Here is a 12,532-nt window from a genome sequence, read left to right as displayed (position 1 = left end):
ACTTGTTGGCCAAGAATATTTTGTGGTCTTCCCAACCTGAAAACACTAGCTCATCACTTTTATTGTTCATCTCCTGACCTCAGTCATTTTTGCTACTGTAAAGTGCTTTCAAGAAAAATCTTTATGTCACTGAGCATACGGAAAAACTATATTGACTCCAGAATGGCCAGGGTGTCAGGCTTGATCTTCAGATTATTTGTGACATAACTGTTTTGCAGTCAGCAATTGGATAAGCATTAGCCACATTAGTTATGCTGAAAATCCATATTATTTCTTAGAAAAGAGACGATGTCAATAAAAAAATATCCTGTTTGTGAAAAATGAGCTAAGTACACAATTCAGAAAAACCTTTTCCCATCAGAAGATTCTTCTTTGTTGATTACCTACATTTCAGGACTGCCACCAATGCATACAAGTCTTATATGACATTTTACTGTCTTGCCTTTTTTGATTGGTCCTTTAAATTCCATAAAGTCCAGAGCAAAGATTGTTTTAAAGTACCTATTTTGCAACTGGTTTCTGCGTCTCCATTTCTGCCAGTGGGTGGGACATTTATTCCAGTGTCATTTCTTCCTTTTTCTACTTCTGAAAGGCATGGCATGTTACCAAAGATGTCTCTCCACATAGCTGCATATTAAAGTACTTAACATAAATTTTATCTGAAGTTATGAGAAAAAATATTTATTTTATGTATTAAAGTTGTAAAACAGTTCACTGAAGGTTTTACTCTAAGAAAGGTTTCCTAGCTGAAGTCCATCAGCCTCAATAACAGAATAAGCAAGATTAAGTAAACACCTTAAATAACAGATTTTGTTTGGCCCTTTCCCAGAGCCTTAGCCCTCTGGCTCGGTCATTTCACACCATTTCAGCTATTTCCCAGCTCTGTGAATGCTGTGGCACACATGCCTACAGGACTTAAAACAAATTTGGCTCCCCCTGTCTTTGAGCAGTAGCTGTTTGAAGACATGTAAGGTAATTTTATCCAAAAAAAAAGTGATCTAGTGTTTATTCACCCAGCGGTTTACAGCAAGCAGCAACTGCAGCCCAGATCACAAAGGACTGAGTAAATCTGATCTTAGGTAAACTTTGAGCTTTCCTGGGACAGCTAAGGAGCATCAGAGGGTGGCTGGTTTGAGCAGGGCATTCCTACTGGGCAGGCTGGGACAGGCCAGCTGCCTTGGCTGCACACATTCCTTCCCACCGGGATAAACATGGAAACTAACAGGCAAGGAAAGAAAGAGAGCTTTGCCTCCCTTCCATAACAGCTCAAGCATTTTGATACACTCTCTCATGCTTTTACAACAAACAGTAGCCTTCTCCCAGATACGTTTGGCCAAATTCCCAATATTTTCATTTCCTTCTCTCTAGCATTGTCCATTTACAACAGCAGAAGTTTAGGATTGTGCACAATTTCTATTGGTCACCTTCATAAAGGACTGGGGTACTTTATTTTTTTTCTGCCAGCCCTAGTGCATGATTAAGCATAGCACAAAACAACTCACACCCTTAGCTACCATTGCTGTCCTTAGAGATAAAAGCAAACACTACCAGTAGGAAGTGTTTCATCCCTCACAGCATCAGCAAAGTATTTATTCAGGAATTATATTTAGGTTGTATCAAGTATCCACAAAACTGGAGATTATAACTGGATCCTTAGGGTCACAAATATGAGCTTTTCTTCACAGCTAGGGAGCTACAAAATAACCTTAAAAATAAGTGCATAAATGTTAACACTTTGTCCATAACCCCCTATTTTCAGATGCTGAAGCTTGGAGTACAGCATCAAATATTATGAGCTTCATGATAAAAATACAAGAGTTGGCAACACTGGAATTGTGACAGCCCATTAAATTGTAGCATTTTATAATCAGGCATCTGGCATTCTTAAATATCCCATCCCTAGGCTCTGAACACTTAAACACCAGTGGCATCCCACAGACATGAAAGGGACTCTGCCAGGCATGGTAGCCTGCCTGCACGGATCACGGCACATGGACATGGTAGTGCTGAGGAAAGATGTTAAATTAACTAGCCTGGACAGAGGCCGTGCCAGCACTGCCACTGTATGGACCAGCCAGCATATGTCAAATCAAGACAATATTGGTCACCGAGCCACAAGGCCAGCTGCTCTGCATTCAGCACATTATCTATTTTACAAGGATTAACAGCCCAGGATTACTCGAATGGTTGATTATAGGTATGTACCCACGATATCGCTGCTCAAACAAAATTGCTGTTAACATTTGGCTTCCTAGCTTGTGTGTTTCTCAAAAAGCATCTTCATTAGATGATCTGACAGCAAAACCAGAATCTACAGGAAAAGCCAGAGAAATTGTGAGAAAGAAAGAGACTGAAATTAACCAGGTTTTAATAACAGAAAATGTCCTTTATGTGTGTTTAAAAAGCTGTGAATGCTTATCTCAGGAAGCCTTTTTATTTGCTTTTTTTATTCTTTGATAATTTTCACAAGAGAGGAATGTAAGACCTGAAACTATGCATGCATGTGCATACAGCAGATAAGATGCTCAGTTGGTACAAATCCCTGACGTCAGTGGAACTCAGCTGATACACCCCACCTAAATGTCTGCTCTAATATGTCTCCAGACCATTCATGTGAAGAGGTTGCTTTTCACTATCTGACCACAAATGCCTACAGTTGCCTAGTGATGGCATCCCAGTGCAGGAGGCAGTGCCATTGAGGTACCCTCTGCATATCTGCTCGAGCTCCTCCTGTTAACCTTTTCATTAGTGCGGTGATGGTTGGACTATTACAGTGTTCAAGGCAAGAGTTCAGTGGGATTTTAACAGGTTTAAGTACTTGCAGACACAGAAGAGGGGTAAAATGTTGTGTGCTCTCTGAGTTCAGGTCACTGGCAACCACTCAGGGTTTAAGAAGAATCTTTTTCTCCAATTCTGTAAGGTATTATATCATGAGGTTTCCCTGACATACATGGTGGTGACCACCTTTGAAGGAAGGATAACAAACTCATTAGACTTTCAAGTATGATCTAGTATGTTAATTCTGACATTCCTATCAAATATTGAACAGTGCAGAGTATGAAACGTGTACGGTTACCTCTCTTCTGGTCATTTATTCTTACTAATGGATCCTGGGATAATGAATATTTTAGCTCCTGTTTATAATAGATAAATGTTCTACAATAATGCCTCTCACTAAGAAAACATAATTTTAACTATGTAAAAGATTAAAAATAACTACAGAAATATTGTGACAGATGGCACCGCTCATGCTGCCTTAACATTTGGGCATGTTCTGTTTAACATTTCTTTCATACTCCCGATTCAGAACAGCAAATCCAATCAAATTAAGCATATTGTTACATTTCTGACATTTTTTTCTTGCTCTGGTCCTTCTTTTGCTGATGGCACCAGCTTGAATTTAACGGTCAGTTTAGATGAGGAATAGGAGGCCAGGGAAGTAATGTACTATGAGCAGACATAATGAAGGTTTTTCTGCCACACTGCGAACTACTGCAGAGGGGCCAGCATGTACTTCAGGCTCTCTGTATTTTCAGTCCTCTACCTCTTGAGGAAATGCAGTGAGTTGTGTTAAATTTGTGCTGATTTATCTTAGGAAATATGGCTAAGATTTCCTGGGGCGAAAAAAGGTACATAACACTGAATATACGTAGTGTTTTCCTGTGGTTTTCCCCATTCAGGAGGTCTTATGTCTGCCTCTTTGGAAGGTGCTGGGGAGATAATAGCTCATTCCCAAATTTCTGTTCAAGCTGAGTTAAGCACAGAGAAGACAGACAAACAGAGAGACCCAGGTGTACTATCAGTAGAAATGTTTTGACCATATCTGTCACAGGATTCTAGTAGACATGACATTTAATTCCTTCTATCAGCCTTAAAATATTGCCTTTTCCCTTTCCTCTTCCCAATCCAATCTTAAGTTCCTGTTGGAAGAAGAACATATCACAAAGCTCCATTTCAGTGTGCTACAGTTCTCATTGTTGATGGGTCTAGAAAGAGTCTTACCTTCTCAGAAACACCTCTGTTTCACAGGAGTGAGGCTACACCAGAGAAGCACCAGAGGTTGGAAGGACACAGTGGCCACCACTGGTCTGCCTTTGGTCACTGATCAGGCTTGAGCTGGGAGTCAGCAATCCAAAGTAGCTCTTACAGCTCCTCTCAGTCTTTTCCCCAAACTAATTCATATTTCAGGCTATTTTAACTATTCTAGGACTGTACCAAAGTCTGGCAGTGTTTAGCTATCTCTTAGATACCTGTTTTAGATAACATTTGAGAACTACAAACATGCTCAAAATAAACTGGGCCAACTGACAGATGTGCTCAACCCCTTAACCAAACTAGCAGTAGTTTGGTACAGGCTCCTAAGGAGAAAAAAGGCCTGACCTGTAGCTGGGCCAGGAACTCCTCTAGCTCCAATCTGTTCTCTGAAAACCCACAAAGGAGCAGAGTGACACCATGAGCATTGATGCATAAGAACTTGGAACACCGCTCATGCAACTAACACATGACACATGCCGGTAGCTTTTCCAAGACTCATTTATCAAGAATCAAAGACAGTTGTGGGTACGAGGAGTCTCATGCGTACCTTTCCCATTCATGTAATTTGGCTACAAGCCAACCCCTTTATTCCATAATAATGAAACATTACTAATCCATGTAGCTACTAATGATTATAAACTTTGTAGAGACAATCCCCTTAGACATAAACCAATGTCTGAAACTAGGACTGGACCTAGCCTTACCTGTGCTTCATAAAGAATTTAGAAAGCAAGGGGGTCCCCTCTGAACACCAGGACTCAATGTGAGGGTCCTCCTTACCCTTGGCATCTCTGGGCTCTGTGTGAATCATTCTAACTTGATTCTAATTTAATTTTCCTTTGTATGTTTCTTCTATGATGTAATTAATAAGGTCAACTTTGCATCAAATTTATTGAACCTTGGCAAACCACTGTTAAATTCCATCAAATTTATTGAACTCTGTCAAATTATTAATTTACCTCTATAAAACACATTCTGTTTCTCTCTTTCGAGTGAGGTGCATTCCACTCATCCACAACAAATTGGCATAGTTGGCAGGATCCTAAATCAGGATTAGCGACACCAACCTGACAGAGGTTTTTAAAGAAAACTCTGGTCCTGCTTTTTCTCAGCATGAAGAATGTTCTTCCCTATACATTTTGTATACGTTCTTTCCTTTAGGTTCTGGAAAAGGGATAAGTAGGAGGAATCTTTCCACTCAGACTTGCAGGTTAGCACCAGAAAAGTCTGCAGGTGGGAAGCCTATATGAGGGTTTTTATATATTGCATTTTATTTCCATATGTCAGTCTTATCGAACTGACTTTTCCACAGGCATGATCATGTAATTCTTTCTCATGTCATTGAACTCTCCTCCTTTGAACTAATACCACAGGTGTCTAGAGGGCTACTAAAGGGACTTAATGCTTTCTCTAGCTGGTGCCTAAATGCTGCTAAGGAAACCACCTCTCTGCTGAAAAGGAAATTTCTCACTGTAATTCACCCTGGTTCCGTAAAGCAATCGCTTGCTGCTTGCACCTTTTTCATACAGAGAAATTAAGAAAGTCTACACACACAGCACAGCAAGGGTCTGTAATTAGTGCCATTCCCAAGATGCCCATGAACTTGCGATGCACAACTTCTCTCTCATATTTGAGTCCTCCAGGATCAGCCTGAGGAAACAGGCAATTAAAGGCTCTATGACCCAGCTTCAGTTTTCATTGTGTGACGATCAGAAGCTCACCCTGAGGCAACAGCTGCAATTTCCAGGGAAGTTTGCTACTGTAAAGCAAAATCTGAAGGCACTTTGGTCATTTCAATCATTTTTAAATGTTTTGTCTCTACTCCTCCCAGAGGAGAGTGAAATTTCATTCTGTTGCTTGAAGAAGAGGAAAAACATGCAATAAATCATTCCCACATGGAAGAAACAATCCTACATCTATAACTTCAGCTTTGGTCCTTAAATGTCCAGCATCCTACTCAGCGTGAGTATGTCTCTTCTGATCGCTATAAAAACAAATGGAACTGAAGGCTTGATAACCAAAAACTAAATTCAGATTGTATTGTAACTGGGCCGTCTTCACCTTTTATAATTTTGCTCGGTGCATTTATGTATGTATTTCTTGATAGACTGATTGCAGCACACCTCAGAAAACTCCTTTCTTACAACTTACAACAATCAAAAGAAAAGGAGGGGAGCTAGGCTTAAACAAGATGCGGTGAATTGTTTTCTTTTGTTATTGCTATTGCAGAAATTCTTTAGACTTCTGAGACATTTGTGTGACATCTCCATGCAGCAGATTCTGTTTTATTCTATCAAATCAAATGAAAAGGCAACCTGTAGAATTCTAAAAATATATGCCCCCCCACACCCCCAAATAAATATGAAAATATTTCAGGTGGGTACAAGCTGCTTTCATCCCTCTATGCATTTTTAATATTTGTATTTTTCTTCCCTACATTGCTTTTGGAGGAAGAGGTAACTTATTTTTAAGATTTGCTTGTGGGTTCATCTGTTTTTCACATGGATGCCTTTCCTGGTGGTTTTGCAGGACTGCATTTCTGTAGCACAAGAGGTTAATGACTTTTTTATAATGTCCACAAAGGAAAAGTGATGCATGAGCAGAGAGTCATAAAAGAAGAGACAGGCACAAAAGATCATAGGGCTATGGGATATCTCATAAAAGTCTAGGGAAGTAAGAAATCCTGTCTTCCTGCAGGGAAATTGCATAGAATCATAAATTCTTTTGGCTGCCAGGGCACACTGTTGACTCATATTCAATTTGCCATCAACCCTAAACCCCAAGGTTTGTAAGGGGAAGACAGAAAACAATCTGTGCCCTGGACTAGAGAGGACCCCTCACCACTGCACCTGCAGATACCCCACATTCCTTTCTCCCACACAGGCAGAGCTGTAGCCAAAGAAGCTTCTGCCACACTGCTCCACATATGAATTTTCAATTAATAACACATCAGAGAGAATCCTCAGCAAAGCTGAAGGCCCTGCTTACCCATGCTGCTTCTCTGAGCCCTGGCAGCCCACTGGCAGCCACTGCCTCCCTCGTGCCCAGCGAGTAATCTCTGGGGCAAGGGCAGGCACCGAATCCCGTGGTTTGGGCAGCATCTGAGGCACAGAGGATGGCAGCTGGCAAACTTGTAACAGCCCTCATTCTCCCAAAGGCTTTTCAGTTTGCTATACTATTGATAATAACTGAAAATATTTTATCATTGTATTTGTGTGTTCTTTCCTCATCCTCTTCTGTAGCTCTGGCTTTAGAAGCAATGATAGTGTGGCTGGTACCCTAACAACTCTTCTTTGAACTTTCTGGGGAACAGCCATGTCCCACTCAGCCGCTCACATATTTTTCTGAATAAGAGCTTCAGTCTGAGAGACTAGTTTGCATAAATAGAATTAATCAGCTTGGTCCTGCCCTTGTGGTCATGGGGAGCTAAGCTTTTGCATGGATTTCATGTGACATACAGAAGCTTCACTAAGAAAAAACAATAAGACAGAGCACGTGGCTAAAACTTTAAGGAGGCAAATGTTCAATAACAGATCAGCAATAGTACCTTCCACTAACTACTGTGCATTCTGTTATTTTCTCCAAGCAATAAAGTAAAACGTTTCTCGTGAGTCTGCTTTGCTTTTAAGAGACTATTACATTTCTTAAACATATTTCCCAACTGTTGTACGTGCCAAACAGGCCAGCATCAATGATGTCAATCCACGACACAAAGGAGCTCTAGAATTCTGCAAAATGCCAAAGATTTCCTGGCAATAAAAAGTGATCAGGTATGGGAGACTGGGAGGAAGGGGTATTTCCACTGAAGATCCAGTCACGAGCATATACTTACTTCCTTTTAATGATATTTCCTTTATAGTTGCTGAGACGTTTTGAAACATAAAGCTTAATTATTACTGATCCTTATGCATTGCACACCTCCATGACAACCAATTGTCAAAGTCGTCAGCTTCTGTTGCCAATTGAGTTAAAATAAAAACATCAGGTGAAACAGACCTGCATATATCTGAGTAATTGCCTCTTTGAAAAGGGCTCTTGAAAAAATAGATGTCAGGTTCTTAGTGAATCTCATTGTTTACTCTGGGCTACAACATCTGAAGTTAGATTTTGTATCTGCCTGCTGTCACAGTGATTGAAGTCAAAACATCCTGTTCTATCTTTTGTTTATGTACTGCAATCAGCTCCGCAGCTCCACACACAAGCTGTGTGCAACACAGCTAAAACTGCTTTCTATATGTGCTCCCTGGCATAGTTTTCTTTCTCTAAGATGGACTATACCAGTAATCTTAACTGACAGAAAGAAAGCTAGCATTAGGTTTGCAAACAAGTGCTCAAAAAGCAGCAGGAAATATTTACTTATAAAACAAAAATCAACAAAAATCTTTAGAAAATTTGACAACTAGTGCTTCAACCATTATGATGGTGATTCTGAAAGAAGGCATCTCCAGTTGTACTTGGAGCTTATTTTGGGGGGAAAAAACGCAGCATGCAGTCAGTTAGGGAGGAAAACTGCATTTTGCTAGCACCTCTGCCCTGCTGCCTCCTCTGTCTAGCACAGTGCCCGATGAGGGGTTTTGGGAGAGGAGTGAGGAAGCTCAGCCTCCACGGGGAGCTGGAGCGAGGATTAGAGCTGGTGCGCTGCGATGCCCTGCACAGCAGTCCCTAACTGCACCCTGACACTTCTCACTCGCTCCCTGTGGGGGTGCTCGGGCCTTCCCAAGGGGGACATTTCCCTGGAGATCTGGTGCTTTCCTGTGGCTGGTGCTGGCCTCTCCCTCCCTGTACCATGCCGGGGACCTTGGAGCTACTCCTCAGAGGCAGCCAAGTCTTACCACTGACTCGGTTTGGAAACCAGGAAGAAATCCGGTATTCTAAATTGACTACATTACATGGGATAAATTCACTGTCCTTTTAGTGCAAAATTAAGTAGCAAATTATAATTTGATCTGCCTAGTTGTAACGCATGAAGGAGCTGGGAGAGCAGTCTGCTGTTGCAAAGTGGGAGAACTGTCAAACAGAGCAGAGGCTTCTGCACTCATAACCACACTCCTTCAAGCTGCACCCAGAGCGCTCCCACTTGGCACAGGCACTAGGAGGATTTGATCCTGCTAAGTGCTGAGCAGAAGGCGAATGAGGAGTACAGCCAGCCCTATCCTGTCCTTGGACCCATGGAAGGAATGTTAATTCATCTTATTTTTCTCTCCCACACTTTCTCTCTCACCTGCAGGTGACTGATGTTGTCATTCCCACTTCCAGTAAGAGTGTTAGTAACCTGATGTCACCTTGCAGATTGGTTCTCAACTGTTCATCATATAAATGAAGAATGTGTTTTAAAGGAGGAGAAAACCACATTCCTTTCCATCTGATTGCTTGTCACTACTAGAACTAGAATGCTGTTTTCACGGCAGAGCTTGCAGTGTCTGTAGCCATCTGCAAGCATAGCTGCCACATCGGCAGGTATGTACTAGAGCACTTATTCTTTTGAAGTTTCCAGACTCCCAGGTGTTACACAGACTGACATTCACGGCTGTTTATTTGAAAAATTGAACAGTTTATGGATAGATGTCCAAGCAGATGGCAGCCATGTTCTTGCTACACAGATTCTGCCTCTACCGTAGCATAATAGCAACAGGCTCTGCAAGTGGGGACCATTTTATTAACTCCAGTTCCTGCATCACAGGAAGTCTTGCCCACCTAATACAAATTGGGGGTGGAGGGGGGGGGATGACACAGGACAGAGACAGGCAAGGGTTACATATCAGCAATAGAGATAAATAATGACCTGGGAAAGTAATAAACCCAGGCAAGTATGTAAAAGGAATATTTGTGTAAAAGACTGAACACCTGATTTGAAAGTTGTGTGCAAATTCCTGACAAGAAAGTAATAGTTGCCTGTAAAATGCCCTTCCCAAAGGAAATTAGAGGCTATATTATTTGGGCAAGGATTACTCACTGTTTTCCTTAAAAAGAACAAGACTGGGACCAGGCTTCTGCTATAAAACTTTATTCTTGTTGGTGAGCATAAGTGCCAGTGGGAAATGCTGCCTCTCATAATGTTTGCAATTTAGGGATGATGTAGGTCTTAACTATGCCGCAACAAGTAAGACTTCAGACAGCAGAGTGAAATTTGTATGTAATATGGGTCTATAGATGCTTCTCATCTCAGTTTTTGTTCCTGGTTTAATATTTGTATGAAAGCCCACTGTTAACTTATTTAGCATTTTGGCCTCGAAGAATCTGTGTTACTTGTTAAAACACGACTATATTTTCTTTCAGGCCTGATCATTCTCTGGTTTATTGTGCTCAGTCTTCTGTGATGAGTCTGTCCTCTTTAGTACAATCTGCAGCCAGAAATTTTAATATATAAAGATCACTTTGGCTGACTTCCCCTTTGAATGAATAAAAGCTTTGTTCTTGTGTCTGGGAACTTTTTTAAAAGCTTATGTGCATGTCTAAATGTTTCCAGAATCACAGAATTTTGGTTTTATGTTCCATGCAACAGTTTTAACTGGATTAGACTTTAATTTTCAATTTTAAAATTATGATGTTGGAGGATAATAACGTCAACATTATCATTTAATTATACAGCTTAATTTCTTGAAAATAATTAGTTCACATTTTTGTAACAAGTCAGTTCTTTGAGGTCTCACATTGAGTATCCTTACACTGAACAGATGTGTTAGTCAGGTTTAACCAAAGGGAAACATAATAAAACTGAACAAGGGACACTGTGCTAAGCTAAAGCTACCTCCAGACACTACTCATGATAGCAAAAGCCATTTCCACCACTTTACTTAGTTCCTACTTCACAGAGTAGATGACAACTTATGAAATTAACTGTAAAACCTGACTAGATGCCCTCTAGCTTCCACAGCTGCTCATCCATGGATGTAGAAGGAGTGAAGAACAAACCAATATTTTCAGCTGCTTCAAAGAAGTCTGTGGTGCAAGCCCCAAGAGTTCCCACGATGTCTCTGCAGCGAGTGCCATAATATAGGAAACACAGAAATCCACAATATAACTAATCCAGTATCATTTGCACAGAACAGTGAATTGTTCTATTCCAGGCTTTAAAAATAAAATATCTCATCTCCACATGGCTCCTTGACTCCTATTACCAAGTAAAAATGTTAATTATCTAAAGTGTCTAGATATGTTGCAAATCTAACGCTGTAAGACCAATGTACATTGAATAAAATTGCTTTAGAGTTCACAGAAGACTGCTGAAAGCAAGAATACCCTCAGACAGAGAAGATGGCTGCAAAGAGGAAAGACTGCTGTTTTGTCCTTGCTTTACTGTGCATAGGACAAAAAATAATGGACTTAAACTGTTACAGAGAAGATTGAACTTGAACATAAGGAAAATGTTGGAAGGGTAAGAATATTAAGAAGGGGATTGGACTGTAAGGTTGTAGTCTTGTCATCACTTCAGTTTTTTAAGAACAGCTTAGAATGACAAATTATTCTTGACAATTCTTAAGGTATCGTTCATTCTGCCTAAGGGAGAAGAGATGGACTCAATGACTTCTCAAGGTCCCTTCCAGAGTTATTTTGTATGATTCTATGATATGTCAACTGAAGATCTCTAGAGTTTCTTTCAAATTTAGAAAATATCTATATTTGAAAATGTTCATCAGACAAAAGACCAGCATATAAAATTTTGGGGGAAAGGCTTTATGAGCTCTATCCAGCAATCAAAACTAGAAATTTCTCGCAGAAACTTTACTTCTGTTGTATCGAGAGCATAAATAATAATGTGAAATATAAGAAAAGGAATGGAAAGAACATCATTACACAAATTCCATTCCACTGCAAACGACCTTTGATTTTCGGCAGGGTAGCAAATGCTCTGAAAATTTTCTGGTCCTGAAAGAATATATGGCATGAGCCCAAGTTACCCGACAATGAGACATTCTTGTATATATATGATTAGTCTCCAGCACCACGTCTTTCAAGCTGAGATTTGATTCCTGCTGAATGAGATTTTTTCAACTTAAGAGTATTGTATTTAACCTTTAAGCTGTTAAATCACTATGGAAAAATAAGTATATACATTTTCTTTTTCTCTTAACTGTCTGACAATTTTAGTTTAGTTCCTGGATTACAATTCATAGGGTATAATCAGCTATAAAAGTTCCTAAATGTCAACTACTGTGGTTAAACCAAAAGCTTTTAAACAAGAAGTTTAAGAGTTTTCAGGGCACACAATTTAATCCTTCCTGTTTCAGACACTGTACTATCAACAGACTTGATCATTTTTCAGAACCTGCAATATTTCTAATTTTAAAATTTCTAGTCCATTTTTAGTCCAGATCTATTTGAATTTCACTTAAATAAAACAACTTTTTCCAGAATAACATTTAGAATGCCATTCATTTTTGCAATAAATATTTCAAATATTTATTTTCTCTTTGCATTTAGATGGAGAAAAATTATTTCCTCACACATTTTTCTTTTTTTTCATCTTTTGATAGTTAGGAAAGTAATAGCACCAGCT

The sequence above is a fragment of the Falco cherrug genome, chromosome 15, assembly GCF_023634085.1.
Source record: "Falco cherrug isolate bFalChe1 chromosome 15, bFalChe1.pri, whole genome shotgun sequence".
NCBI lineage: Eukaryota > Metazoa > Chordata > Aves > Falconiformes > Falconidae > Falco > Falco cherrug.
The sequence above is the reverse complement of the archived record's forward strand: the minus strand, read 5'-3'. Positions refer to the sequence as shown.